This window comes from Plectropomus leopardus, chromosome 13 (assembly GCF_026936395.1).
Source record: "Plectropomus leopardus strain MGB_pleo_1.0 chromosome 13, ASM2693639v1, whole genome shotgun sequence".
NCBI classification, from domain to species: domain Eukaryota; kingdom Metazoa; phylum Chordata; class Actinopteri; order Perciformes; family Serranidae; genus Plectropomus; species Plectropomus leopardus.
Genome location: NC_142188.1, coordinates 30812371 through 30828411, shown reverse-complemented (window position 1 = coordinate 30828411; position 16041 = coordinate 30812371). Strand labels below are relative to the sequence as shown.

The following is a 16041-nucleotide window of genomic DNA, read 5'->3' as shown; positions in this document are numbered from 1 at the left end:
CCAAGGATTTAAAAAAGAAAATAACCAAAACTATTCAACATTATTTTAATGATATCTAGGAATCTTTTAAATTATATCACTGATCTATTTTTTTTTTCTTATTTTTTTATTTATTTATTTGTTTGTTTATTATTTAAGGTAATTTAAGATATATAAGTGTTACTTAAGAATTAAGTAGGTAGAATTAAGTTACTTAAGAATTTGAAATTAAGAGATTTATATATGTGTTGTGTCCACAAATAATGAGAATGAATGTTTATCTGCAAGCTGAGGATATGCAAAGCTTAGATTTAGCATCATCCAGGACAGGACGCTGCATTTTTCCAAATTTGTCATCAGAACCACAAACTATAAAACTAAACTTCACTAGTTCGCTGTATGACATCATGTAACCATAAAATGTAACTAGGAGGTTGTAGGTTTTCCAGTTTAGGAGGCACACCCCTCAGTGCTAATGTTGTTAAGAATAAGAAAAGCTGCAGTCTTGAAGGTTTGCTCTTTTTAAGAGGACAATCCTCCCACAAGATGCTGAGTATAATCATCAAAGGACGAGGCTCACCTGTCACCTGCCCAAAAATGGGGGATAGAATTGAGATAATAGATTCCCAGTAGTTAGATAAGAACATGTGTCCAAAAGTATCAGGAGGCTGCTTACAATGCTCACAAATAGATTCTACATTCATCACTGATTTTTGGTTAACAGAAGACTTTTAACTTATTTTTCCTCAAAATGCATTTTTGGTCAAATAATATCCTTAAAGTCTTATTTTCTGAAAGCAACCTCCATCCAATACCATTCTAATAGTTTGGAGAATTAAAAAAATTAAATGCTATTTTTTTTTTCAGATTTCTTTTCTTCTTTAAAGATGCTGAAATTATTTCAGAAACTCCAGACGCAGGCTGAAATACTGTCAGGACACAGGTAGGTTTCTTTGGTGGTTTTAGGAATTAAGACTTTTAAGGATACAGTGATTAAATATGGCTGTCTTGTTTTGGTTGAAATTTAAACTGTAGTTTAAAAAGAATGTTGTCCTATCAACTAATACTCCAAGTTTAGAAAACAGAAAACACTTTCCTTTGCATTGTGAGGCTTTTCAGGCACCTGCATCTCCTTCTAACATCTCAAAATCACAAGAATGGCTCTGATTTGACACAACAATTTGACCTCTGACAGAAATTTATGGTAGGCCTAAGCAGATTTTACCAAAAAAAAAACCAAAACATAATATTTTCACACTCATTTGATACCATGTTGGTATTTAACTGAAGTATTAACACAAAAATTAAAATACGAAAGATGTGGAAGAGATAAGTATTTGTCTGCTGTATTTTCTGCTTGCCTGAAAAAAAAAACAAAAACAAACGCTGTCCAACCAAAACTTCTCTGGTGCATTTTTATGTGCAGTGACTAACAGCTACAGTGCAGCACAAATAGCCGCCTTTTCACAACTAGTCTCTGCTCCTCAGTGGATATTTATGAGGCTCTAAATGGCCAGGGCTGCTTATTAAAGCACCTTATTTGAACTAGATAATGTGATTACGATAAGATCAATTAACGCCCGGCGATAACGGCGACTGCGAGCCCATTGTCGTTTTGATGACATTTGCGTTTGGTCTGGTAATGTATGTCCTATGGTGATAATTAAGACGGCGGCTTCAGAGGCAGGCGCGCTGAATGGGAGGGAAGGCATTACACCCAGACCTTTTGGCGATTAGCATCTCTGCTCCGTCTCGCTCGCCACCAGCTTCAAGTGGGGCTTTTGAAGAAGCCCAAATTGATTCTGCATCCCACCGCCGCCGCCGCCGTGCTCGACGATAATTTCTTGATGTCTTGATGTGTGCAATGTTTACAGAGCGACAAGAGGGAGAGCCTCGAGCTGCAGACTGCCGTGAAGAGGGTGTTCAGTGAATACTTTAAGGTATACACTTGTCAGAAGAGATTTTACAGTATGGACTTGTGGCGCACAGTACACCACAGTTAAGGTGCTGTTTTAAGGGCTCAAACTCTAAAGAACTTTAAATATATTGACCTTTCTTTCACAAAACTTTTTTTTTTTTGGATATTTCAAGAAAACTTTTTGGTCAAATAGAAGGTGATCAATAGTGGCCTCCATTATTTGATTAAAAACATAGATGGATGAGGGAAATAGACTGCTGGAAGAATAAAATGAAGGACGAAAGAAACCAAAGAAGTAAGCATACAAAAGAATAATAAAAAAAATAAAAAAAATTTTAAAAAGTTGTCGCACACAAAGCGTGAACACGTATTCCAGTGCAAAAATGCAAAAAACGTGTGGGCATAAAATTCAGCTCTGATGGTACTTTTGTGTTTCATGCTTCATAACAAAAGCAAAGTTTGTGGTCATAGAAATGGTTCTTTTTAGGCATTCAGAGCAAAAAAGGAAAGTTGCATCAAAAGACTTTATTTAGTCGAGCATAAAACGTAGACTGGCCTCCAGCCTCACTGGGTCACCATTGAGGTGGAAACGGTAAGGAGGATGTACAACTGTTGATCTATAAAAAACATTAGAAATAAATCCGACATAATCAAGTGATCAACAAACACAAAGAAAATAATCAACACGAGTTAAAAGACATGCATAAAAGAAAAATTAATGTAAAATAAGACCATACACATCACATAATCCTTTCAGTAGGTACAGTTTAAGGCATCAGATATGGAAATTCAATAGCTTTTAACTCAATAAGTTCAACTTTTTTTTTTTGTTGTGACTGTTCTACTCTTCAGCAAAGTGTTGTGCTGTGAGATATTCTAGATTTTTGGTTGTGATGATGTAGTTAAAAAAGTATTTGGTACACTGAATCTTGGTGACGTTGACCAACTGACATGATATCTGGCTGCATCTTGAATGTTTGTTTGTTTTAAAGTGGTAGCAGTTAAAAAAACAAGGCCCGTCTCATGCAGCACCTGTCAGCAGTGCAGGACCAGCACTGAACGGTTTTGTGGGGGTTTTTTTGGAACCCATGTTAACAAGTTCATTCACACTGCCCGCTCCAGAAGGGCTCGAGCAGCGTGTTTCAGCGGCGGCACATTTAGGGAAACGTTGGCTCGCAATTTACATGTGCAGCACGCTTTTTTCAGCAGAAATAGACAGTGAAAATGGTGTTTCAGTGATTATATTGACTCTATACCACCTTTTGCTGCAGTTTAAAAGTCTCTCTCTGCCACAGAGATGAGAAAATATACAAAGAAGTCTGTTTTACTCAAACTTTCCTGCTTCCGTTTCAAAATAAAAGCCCCCTGACAGCGTCTCTGTGGACAGAATCCCACATGTTGCTGACACAAGGCATTTTATGTTGAAATATTTACAGGATTGTGTTGTCTGTGATGCAGGAGCTTGCACGACTACATCAATGAGTGGAATTTGTGCTTATGAATGTGGAACAACAGAACTCATGGCAGCCACGCAGCAGCGACCCTGCATGTGTGAACACCTCTACCATGAAGCACGCTGCAGTGCGGTAAGGCTGCCACTTGTATTGTCCAAGTGCAGCGTTGTCCCGCCATATGCATTTGTTAACATCAGAGTAGAGGCATCCCAAAACATAAACCGCAGACGCAGAGGGGTACCTAGAGTGTCGACGTGAGTCCATTGCAAAGAGGCAACATGTGACGAACTGGTACGAGAATGTGTTGCTGTTACCCATCTTGTAAAGTTACAGATTCCAGTTTCCAGAAGAAAATGTTGACATTCTATGTTTATACAAACCATGAATACGTCACATTTGTACATCCCATACGCATCATATCAACGTTTCTATAGTGCCGTAGTTTATGAGCTGACTTTGTCCCCTGCAGGTGGAGGCGATGGAAGCCCTCCGTTTAAAAGCAACAAACAACAAAACCAGATGTGTCTTAGTGAGTCATGTCTGTGTTTCGGGCAAATTTCCAAGCACTGAATGTGTACTACTTTGGATGTCAGTATGTGTTCAACGCTTTCCGCCCTCCCATATGTGAACATGACTTAAGATGTACTTTGTAAACAGATAAAACAGACAAAATCTTATTTTAATGGTAGAGCTAAGTGTAGCATATCAGTGCACTCTCGCCCCCACTTAAACTTTGTTTGAAAATGACTAATAAATCTACCTTCTTACTTGATGGACATTGATTGACTGTGAGGAGAGCAGTTCAGGAGATGGTCCTTCTGTACTGCATCTAACTCATGTACTATGAACAGCAGCGACAGACAGTATGCTGATTTTTCTCATCGTAATTTTGAATCTATGCTTTAATAAGCTAACTGAGGTCTTGTTGTTCAGTCAGTCAGTTTCAAATTGCTCTTGTTTTCTGTTGTTGCACTGTATAATTTAATGCAAGTATTCAAATATGGAAGCTACTTAGGATGCCCATCCCTTGTCCTGTCACTCTTTTAAGGCCTGAAAAGTGGATGTTTTTCAGCTGGGACTGAGGATTGAAATGTGTTTTTTAATAATACATTGCAGCTTTACCAGCGAGGATAATGGCTTGAAAAGTGGCTGATTTTTACTGATATATATTGCAGCTTTTCTGCCTGTGATTGTGCCCCCAAAACGGGTATTTTAAGCCAAAATATTATGTTTTCCTGGTGGCACTGTGTTGCAGTAGATAGCATTAAGTGGTCATGGATAGTTAATAATGAATGACTTATCTTTTCCTAACCATTAACAAGTGTTTTTTAAGGGCTTACACCTAACTCTTACACTGCAAACGTAACATATACGTAGCAAAAACATATAATGCCAATACTTTTTTTCTTGCAGATGGTTTGAAACACAGATTTCATTTGTTAATTGTTCATTTCTGTCAGCAAACCCTCAGGAAGAAAAAAAAATAGTACAAAATATTTTATTTTTATCAGTTATCATAATATTAAGTATAATTTGAATATACTTTATGCTGACCAACACCATTTTGACCACACACAGTACAGTCAATCTTTATTCATACATTCATATATTTTTTTAAGAAAGCAGCTGACCTTAAAGTGAAAGACATTTTGTGCTGCTATTTTTATACAGATGCTGGTGATGTTCTGGAACATATTTTGACAATACACTTAATTGATTTAATTGGGTTTTTTTATTTGGTGTAATAGAGCTTGAAAAAAATACACAAAAAAAAGAAAAGGTGGCATATTTTCAGCAGGGACCAGGGCTTGAAAATAAACAAGTTAAAAATATTGCTGCAATCAAAGATGCTGTGTTAGTTCAGTTAGATGTGTTCGGCTGCCTCACACCTGTTCCAGTAAACAAGACCAACTTCCTGTGAAAAGCTGGACTGTGTGTGTGTGTGTGTGTGTGTGTGTGTGTGTGTGTGTGTGTGTGTGTGTGTGTGTGTGTGTGTGGATGGTGAGGGGGGGGGCTTGAGGGACAGTTGGGAGCTGTTCACCAGAGAGTGTTGTTGTTTTGACTAGAGCACCTTCTGCATTAAGGATTGTTAATTTGTTTTGACAGTGCTACACACCAGACACTACAGCCAGCAAAGGGAATCAAGGGGAAAAGAAACCCTAAAAGTTAGTCATTACAGTCTATAAAGTTCTTTATAGCTCTTTTTTTTTCCAACATCCTTTTGTTGTTTTACCTCCAAAACTTTAGAAATGACTAATAATGTATTTCCTTTTCCATTAGTATCCTGAAGTAATGATGTAATGTACTTTTAATTGTTCAATTTTAAATTTTTCAATTTTCTATTTTTTCAATCTAATTTATTTATTTTTTTATTATTTAACTTTTTTTGTTTTTTTTTGTTTATCGTTGACCATTTGGGATATTGGAGGAGAATCTAGAGTAAACCTTGCTTGGCCTTGATTGAAACCCACTTTTTCTGACTGTCTCTAATCGGCTTTTGAGTTAATGATTTTTCAGATGTTAAATTTTGTTAGCACCTATTTTTAAAAAGGTAGTGTTTTTCAAGAGAAAGAAACACTGAATGAGGTTTTACACTCAAAGCGTTAACCTCTCCTCTCCATAATGGGCATAATTATACCTTTTAATCATCGGTCAAAGTGCAACAAAAGCCTATATTTGATAAAAAAGAGAGAGAGAAAGAAGTGAAATGATTTTGGATTACAGCAATTCACTCGCCTCTGTTCCACTGCTAACAAAATATTCCATCCAGCCCGCTCACCAGAAGAAAATCTTGGCGTTGTACATTTCTAAAAATCACTGACGTCACATTTTTTGTAATTCACATTTTATTGAATTTTAATTTTTACAACAAATACAATAAAACCGAACAAATTGGCAGGTTCCAGCAGGCAATGTCTATCACCAATTATCTAAAATAAAAACTGAGAGGTTCAACAATAAGGTTTGAATAATTGGTGTTTAGTAGGTGTGGTATAAGGTAGTTGCAGGTTCTCAAAGTATTATTTAATTATTGGCTTGCCAAGCCCCAAGAGCATCAAAAATCTTAAATTTTACTCTTGAGACCTGGAACCACCTAGAATACTATCATATCAAGTCACATTGACAGATAAATATTTACTTTTCAGTTTCCTGTACATACAAAATTTCTAAACCTTTCCCATTGTTCATTAGCAGATTCATTCCCACCGTTCAGTCTCATCAACATTTCTTCACATGCAGCCGTTTCCATCATTTGAACTTTCCACATTTCCATAGTTGGGGTTTGGGGTTCTTTCCAACACCTCAAAATCAGACGAGCACAAGTTAATAGAGCAGATTTTAATATTCGATATTTAAATTTGTTTAAATTTGGTACTTTTGTTCTGTCCCCAAGGAGACAGAGCCTTGGTGAGATTGGAAGAATACGTCCTAGCCAATTCCCTATTACCTTCAAAACGTTTTCCCACAATGGGAAAACTTGAGTACATTCCCACATTGCGTGTAGATATGTACCACGTTGTGTTTTACATTTCCAGCATAAGTCATCATTTATTAATTTCATTTTATTCAGTCTAGTAGGGGTATAGTAATATCTATGTATTATTTTATATTGAATATATTTGCTCCTTGCTTCTCTGACATATTTTTTCAGTGTCGGAAAGAATCCCTTCCACTCCTTCATCAAAAAGACAATCAAATCTTTCTCCCATAGCTTCCTTAAATAATCACACCCTTTGCTGGTCTTCCAGGGACATATCTCGTACCACTTGGAGGCTGTTTGAAGTCTTGATGGTAATTTTAAGAACTGATCAATAATATTAGCATCATCATGTAGAAGTATCTTATCTTTAATGCAGTGTCTGAGTTGTAAATATTTCCAAAAATGGGCTCTTCCTTTAAGTTTAAATTTTTCTAATAATGTTTGATAGGACACAAAATTACCCTCCTCAAAAATATCATCTAATGTTCTAATGCCATTTTTCAACCATTGGGCCCAGTAAATGGTTTGTTTACCTATTTTATTTTAGCATTATTGCCAAATAGATGCATATTTTGGAGGTGTTATGAGAGATTTTACAATTTTATGCATGTCCCGCCAAGTTTTCCTTGAATGAGTTAAAATTGGGTTCATCATATTATCATCCTTTTGCTTAATTGTTTGTGGGAGACTCTCTGTGGGTTTGAAAGGGAACGTGAGCTCCTGCTCAATCAAGATCCAGTCTAGGTCTGCATTTTTTACATTCCAGTGTTTTGCAAGTTTTGCCATTTCAAAGAATAGCTATAATAGGATATATTTGGTAGGATAGCCCCCCATCTTTCTTTGGCTGGTATAATTTATCTAAATTGATTCTGGGTTTCTTCGTACCCCAAAGGAAGCATTTTATCATGTTGTTATATTTGAGTAATAGCTGTGGGGGAATACATAGAGGAAGCATACCTGTAAGATAGTTAATTTGGGGAGCAATGACCATTTTAATAGTATTTACTTTCCCCCATAGTGTTAAATTCAACCTATCCCATTTCTCCAGATTAGTCTTAATTTTGTTTAATAGTTTTTCTAAATTGGTTGTAATAATTTCTTTTATATCTGAATTTAGTTTTATTCCTAAGTACTCCATGTCTTTTTGAGCCATTTGAAATTAAATGAATTAAGTAGGGTAGAGGAGCATACCAGGGGAAACTGGCATGGCCTCTGACTTATGCCAATTAATACAGTACCCTGAAATTTTAGAATATGTTTAATAGTTTCTAGTAATTGTGCGACAGAACTAGCTGGATCCCGACACAGTGCCAGAATATCATCCGTAGAGAAAAAGTTTGTGTTCCCTGCCCCCCGCAGTAACTCCTCGAATTCTTGGTTCCTCTCTTATCATTACAGCTAAAGGTTCGAGAAATATTGTAAACAATAATGGACTAAGACTACACCCTGGCGTGTTGATCTAGATATTTTAAAGAACTGAGATATCATGCCATTTGTAAAAACAGCAGCTTTCGGATTTGAATATAGGATCCGCACCCATCGGCAGAAATTAAAGCCAAACCCAAATCTTGATAGTGTTTCAAAAAGAAAGGCCCACTCCACCCGATCAAAAGCTTTCTGGGCATCAAGGGATAAGGCAACAACAGGTTGCAGGTTAGATTTATTCAACCAAAGTAGGTGCAAGAGTCTTCTCATGTTATCAGTTGATGTTCTATTTTTTATGTAAACCTACTTGATCCTTATGTATTATTTTTGGTAAAACTTTGTCTAATCTCAGAGCTAATACTTTTGATAATATTTTGCAATCAACATTAATTAAGCTTATAGGTCTATAATTTTGCAGGGTCTGTTAAATCTTTATCTTTTTTTTTGGTAGTAGGGTTATAATAGCTTCATTAAAGCTGTCGGGTAATGATCCACACTCAAATGCTTCCTGCAGAACCTTTGTAAGAAATGGGCATAGCACATCCAGATATTTCTTATAAAATTCAGCTGGGAAGCCATCCACACCTGGTGACTTCCCAGATTTCATAGCCATAATAGCAGTTTTACCTCTGTGTTTGATATGGGGGTTTCTAAATGATCTCTTTCCATCTGAGGAACCTGTGGCAGCGTGATGTTTTCAAAAAAAGTGGCCAAATCATCCTCCTTTGTTATATTTGAAGATGTATATAATTCCTTATAAAAACTCTTAAAGATCTTATTAGTACCAGTTGTGGATGTGATTAGTTCATTATTTTCTCTAATTGTCATAATTGTGTTATTTGCGTCCTGTGGCTTTAACTTTGTCTAGCTAATAATGACCAGTCTTCTCTCCGTTTTCATAAAAATTAGTTTTAAGCCTAAACAATGCGTATTCTGTTTTTTTATTATAAATTTCATGTAAATCATATTTCAATTGACAGATTTTATGAAATTTTTCCTCTTCGAACCGTTCCGCTAACAGTTTTTCTAAATCAATTATTTCCTTTTCTAATGATTGTAACTTATTACGACTTTCCTTTTCTTGAAGGAACTCTGAAATAAATTTTCCTCTTCACGAATGCTTTGAGAGCATCCCATACTGTAGCTAGTCTCGCTGTTGAACCAATATTTAACTCTAGAAATTTACAGATATCTTCCCCAAGTTTTTTAGCAAATTCTTCATCCTGTAATAAACTTGTGTTCATTCTCCATCTTCCAACTTTGATTTTATCAACATTTAGATCTAAATGTAGCTCCACCAGAGCATGATCCGTTATTGCTATAACTCCTATATTACAGTCTATAACCTTATCTATGAGAGAGTGTGAAATTAGAAAAAAATCTATTAAATGAATAAGTTTTGTGGGAATGAGAGTAAAGAATACTCCCTCTCCAGCGGGTTAACAAGCCTCCAGATATCAATTAAACTCAGATCTTCCTGTAGACTGTGTATGGCATTTCTTTCTTTCGAAGTATAGGAAGGTCTAATTTTACTGCGATCTAAATGGTCATCTATTACTTGATTAAAATCTCCCCCTAATATAAGTGGACCATCCATGCCTCCCAACATCTTAGAGACTTTAGAAATAAAATTTGGGCTCTCCTTATTGGGAGCGTAAATATTACATAATATAACCATTACTCCATTAATTTTAGCTTCTACACACAGGATACGTCCATCAGAGTCCTTAAATTCTTTTGAAAATATGAAATTAAGCTTTTGTTTACCAAATGGCAACTCCGCAGCTTTTACTAGATACAGAATTGTGAAATACTTTCCCCACCCAATCACGTTTCATTTTCAGAGCTTCTTCTCCTTTTTTAAAATGAGTTTCTTGTATAAGAGCAATATCTGTGTTTTTCGATTTTAGATATGTAAGTATCTTTTTCCTTTTGGTAGGAGTGCTGCAACCATTAATGTTCCATGAAACAATGTTGATATACTGACTACCCATAAAGTTTATAAAAACAATATTTTCCTCTCTTCAAAAAGTAAAACCATACTATTCAAATTTCAGTGTAATAGATCCATGCCTTGCCTTTGCAATAACAAACATTTAGACTTAACCATAATCCAAGTCCTGCCACATCAGCAAAAACAGTAAACAAAAGAAAAACGTTTTCAACTCAAAAACACTGTCTCAAAACAGAACCTGACAGTGTAACAAGCATCTTCTCTGCTGATTCGGTCGTGTTGATCCTCTGGGTGGCACCGTCATTCTCCTCCTCGCCCCTGGTCATGACAGCTCCCAGCTGGTCCCCGTCCCGGCGCCTCCTTCAGAATAAAGTTCAACTCTCCGTGCTGCGTATGTCACTTAGTCCTCTTGTTCCCACGGTAGTAATGTTATCCCGATATAAAGCATTCAGCTTTCTCCGGTCAGTGAAACTCCATCTCTTCCCTTCCACGTAAATCTCAAGGTTGCTGGGTGTGCGGCGTGTGTTTAACCCGGTGCTGCCACAGGATCTTCATGATGGGAGAGAACAGCCTCCGCCCGGTCAGAGCGCTCCTTGGTCAAATCCTCAAACATCGAGATGGTGCATCCTCCCATTTCAGCCCTTTTATTTTCTTAGCAGCAGCAGAGCTTTCTCTCGGGCATTATACGTAAAACTTCACCAGTATGATCGTGGGGGCTGCATTATCATCCGGCCGTGGTCCTCCGTTTCTATGGCTCCTTTCGATTTCAAATTCTTCTCCATCCAGTTTAAAACCATCTCGTAGTATCTTCCTGACATAATCATTCATATTACTTCCAGCCTCCTTGCCTTCCTTCAGTCCAACCAGCCTGACATTATTTCGTCTGCTTTGGTTCTCATAGTTCTCAATTCTCTGCCAAAGTTTATCCACTCGCTCTGTTAGCCGCATGTTATCATTGGCCATGTTAGCTGCGCTATCCTCCACATTGGAAATGCGGGTTTCAGCTTCATCCATTCTTGTTTGGAGCGCACATACCGAGTTCTTGAGTTCGGTGGTGTCTGCCCGTATTACGGTCACATCAGTCGCCACTTGATTTAAAGTTTCCCGAGCTTGTGATCTCGAGAAAAGATCTTCCATGCTATTTTTGGGTTAGTTCCGGGGCTAGCAGAGCTAGCATCCACGGGGACAGTAGTTTTTCAGCGAGTCTGCACGCCGTTTGGGTTGATTCATCTCAAAATCCAGAACTTCTGCGTAAGTAGATAAAGCCACAACTTACCTAGCGTAGTTAGAATTAGTTGCGGAGAGTTGTCATGGTTTAATTGCCTTTAATTATGGTCAGGGACCGGGAGCGGATCTAGAGCGCTGCCATTTCCCAGGTATCCCCACGTGACTCCCGACATGTCACATTTGTGCATTTCCTACAAGTTGTATCAATGTCTTTAAAGTGAAGTAGTTCTCATGACTGTTTATGAGCTGAGATTGTCATCTGGAGGTGGAGGGAATGAAGGACAGCGTGTAACTTTTGGAAGAAAATTGCCAAGCTGCAGACTGATGTTCAAAACCACAAAACAACATAACCAGTTGTTTCCAGGGTGTTTCTAGCAGAACATCTGCAACTTTTCATGCTGCCCAGTCAGACAAACAGGGTTTTGGTAGGACAATTAACACATGAATTTGAAGATATTAATTGTGTCCAATTTGTGTGACTAGGAAGTTACTGAATTCTTTGTCTTTGCAGCAAATACACTTGGGTGATGCCTCTATTGAATTTAATTTAATGAATGTATTCTTGTTTGTTTGTTTTTATTTTTTTCTTATGGAAAATGTTCATGTTAAAAGTCACAGCAGCAAAGAGAGCCCCATATGCATTTTGGAAAATAACATTTGCCAAACCAGTTTTTTAGCTGTGTACTACTGGATGGTTTTAAAACCATCACATTTTGATGTTGAAGAAATCTTAGAAAAATGAAGGGTTTTCAGTCAAATTCTGAAATGTTCCTATCCCTGTCCCAGTAGCTAACATGCATATGTGTGCTGCATATTGAGCTTCATTCTTCTTTTCTTCATTTTGCAAATACCTTGTTGAAAAAACAAACAAACATTTGTTTTGATGTTCAAGCTCACATTCATTCTATATAATCAAGTATACCATCATCAACCAAGTGCTTTTTCTGCAAATTTGTCAAATGCAAGACATGGAAAAGTCAGTAACTTTCAGGTGACACAAATTGGACATATAATATATCAAATTAAAAATATGGTTAATTGCCTTTTGTTTTGTTTGTTTTCCTATTTTTAGCTTGAGCATGGAAATGAAACTTAAGAGTACAAAAAAAGAAATTTGTGTTTGTGTGTGTTTGATTTTTCTTAGATTCTTTATTAAATATGAAATAAAGAATTATAAGCTACTTTAATTATTGGTATTGGCAAAAATAAGGCAAGAACAGCTACTTTTCAATTATTTTCAGATTTTTAGCTAAAAGTCGACGTTCATCATTTGTAAAACCTGTTTCCTGCAGTATGTATCCACAGCTTGCAAAAAGCATCAACATCTGCAGCCTCAGTTTATATTTGGAAGCATCTTTAAATCGATCTAGACTGGCTCTCATACAGAAACACCAATCACAGTGCATTAAATAATCATTTTGACCATTCCTCATTGTGCAAAGGCTACGCTGGTGATGTTGTCGCACAGCTTCAGTGTCTTGTGCAGTCTTAATGAATATCTCTGAGCATCTTCAGATTGATCTCAGCTGTCCCCAGGGGGGTCTCCATGGGGCAGGTTGAGGGAGAATAGACGGCATGTAGAAAAAAGATAATGATGAGACGAACGGGGAGAGAAAAAAAAGTTTGATTGACAACCACAGACTGCAATTAGCGTGTTCTCTCAAAGCATCTGTGTATTGCTGGTGTATGTGATGTGTACGTGTGTTTATTTTTGGTGATGTTTGGTGTGTGCAGTGATCTGGATCCGTGAACCGGCGGTTCTGATCCGACACACAGGGACGGGTAGCACTGGGTGTGATGCGCCACTACCAGATGGCATCCTGTATACCCAGCCCTGTCTCTCGTGCACACACAGGCATGCACAAATACACACACACACACACACACACACACACACACACACAAACATATCTGACCGCACCAGCGGTCTGACGGAATGGTCTTGAGTCTGTCAACCTGCCATACTTCACATCAAACACATGCTGTGAAACCAGTGTAAAATTAATTACTCTTTGTTTGAGGGCTGTGAAATCATGTTGGATTTTTAGTGTAAATGGATAGCTCTATATCAAGTTCTGCTCCATGTACGACATCACTACTACACGCAAACATATTACAGAAAGTAACATGACACCAGTGCTCATTATTCGTTGTGTTTTTGTCATGTTTACAGGATGTGTTGTCTAAATATACACCCTAATCAAGAGCAACAAACCCTAGGTGTGATATATGGATTGAAATTATGTGGCATTTAACTCCATATACAAAACAAAACAAAATTAAAATTGTATCAGTCTTTTGTCTTTTAATTGCAAAATATGTAATATTTTACATGTGAAAATTTAGTGAATACTCTTGCCTCTGCTGCCTGGTAACACCTATGTCCTGAATAGATGGCAGCAGAGTCCAACTCCGAGACTGTAGCTGTAAGCTTCCTTGGTCCAATTACGATCTATACCATAGTCCACAGGTCAGTGCTATCCACTTATCCAAAAGGTCAACCTCAGAGAAACAGATGAGCATTGGAAACAAAGGACGTGATGGCCATAGCTGCTATCAGACTGAACATACCCTTAGTCTTGCGTCTCTTCTTTGTTGTTGGTGTTTTTACATCACCAACGGTTGGCAGTTACTGTGTCATTGCATGTAGGCTGTGGCTATAAACCTGGAATTGGTTGTGCATTTTGGCTGACATTCTCCTTCCCTTCTGCCATATGCATATTATGGTTTTCAAAATCCCTTCACTACGGGAAACAGCAATCTCGAAACTAACTTTCTCACTGAAAATAGCCCATTCTGACAAAGATTTGAATTGTACATTCAGGTATTCCTGCTCTTTTTTCCTTTGTGAATTGTCGTAAGGATCTACAACGAATTAAACAACTTGTGAGCACACCTCGGAAAAAGCCCAGAATCTGTCTTGCAGGACTCTTATGCCCAATGCTGATCTGTAATCTGACAGTCAGACCTGCTTTGCCAAAACTTTGGAAATGTCTCCTGTCAAATACCTGAATACAATCTTTTCTGCACCAGAGGTCTGATCTCGAACTGTCCCGCCACCCTTTGGGATCAGCAAACTTTCTGTTGCTGCTGTCAAAGGAGCCCCTCTCCTTCTGGATAGTCTGCCCTGTTAGCATCAGCTAAAACAGCAGCTGCAGTGCAAAACATACTACACTGAGCTTTTAAACACACTGTTGGTGTAAGTTTGTTGTTGAATTGTCAAAAACCTTTTGCCGACGCTGAAACGGCCCAACTATGTTGTTAAACCTGTTAATGACCATTAGCCAACAGTTAATCTTGACACTGTGTGTGTTCCCTCCTGACACTACATTGAAAGGGCTGGTAATTTTTATAATATGAGCTGTAATTCACTAAAACATCCAAGTTATTATTGACATTGTGCTATCAGTACATTATGGTACCATCCTGAAATGCTCCCCGTCATGCAGTCATAGACTGTGCATGTAATTGATGATTGGAATTTTTGCAAGTGCAGTGCTTAAGAACTGGCAAAGTAATATTTACAGTGATGAGGAACGTGTACCGTCATGCAGATTTGAGCACATTCTAAATTTCTTGTTGACCAATCAGATTGCTTGTTCAGAACTACTTGTTGTATAATAGTAATTTAGTAATTCCAGAACTTTGTCAATCTGTCTTTGCAAGATGTGTCTTTGCAAGAAGAAGAAAGTGTCTGCAAACCACAGATATGTAACATGTTTACGTCATTATGTAGAGTTCAAATTGAAACTTAACATCTTAACTATGCCGTGGTTAATCTGTGCTTAGTTAGGTACAAAAAAGACTTGGTTATGGCTTGGAAAAGATCATGTTTTGGCTTAAAATACTTACTTTTGGGGACACAATTCCTGCTGGAAAAGCAGTGATATATTTGTAAAAAAAAATAGCAGCTGTTTATGGCACTATCCCCATTGGAAAACAGCAGTGGTTACAAAACACCCACATTCAGTGACTCACAAGTTTTGTTGTTTGCAGTAGTTTACAGCTTGGTCTTGCCTGAATGCTACAACATCCACCTTCCCCTCCAGATTCAGCTTATATACTAGGTAGCTTTAGAAACTTTGATATCATGCGTATTAAATATATCAATGTAACATATTTGTGGTTTGCAGAAACATAGCTGACCAGATTTTCTTCCGGCAGCTTGACTGCATTGCTATGGAAATCCAATGTCCTCAGATTACTGCAAACTACAATTTCAGCCTCAGTATGGATAGATATAGAAACATAGTGAGAGATATTTAAGTTCATTTTTAAAAGTATGTACTCTTTACTTATTCATATCTACGCGGTCTAAACTGGTATTATCAGAGGGCATGTCAAAAGAAGGTTAAAAGAGAAAATCATGGAAATCAGCTTTTCCCCTGTGCTTCCCTTTAACTCTGAATCACAGTCAAGCACAGATCATACATATGTACAGGAGTCCTTACTCCCCCATGCAGGCAGCAAGTCCATCGCTGCAAATGAACGCAGCCCTTGCGCAGCCCTTGATATAATTCTCATCAAGGTTCAATCAATTTTCTCTTCCTTTGCCTGCAGCGGTGTATCAAAAGGGTTCTTCATCAATCTCTTTCCCTCTATT

General features: G+C 37.6%; 1 protein-coding gene across 3 annotated transcripts in view; it reads left to right on the top strand.

Annotated features, from left to right (window-relative positions):
* Positions 1–16041, top strand: part of LOC148187749 (uncharacterized) — a 425509-nt gene that overhangs the window by 362171 nt on the left and 47297 nt on the right. The window lies entirely within an intron of this gene.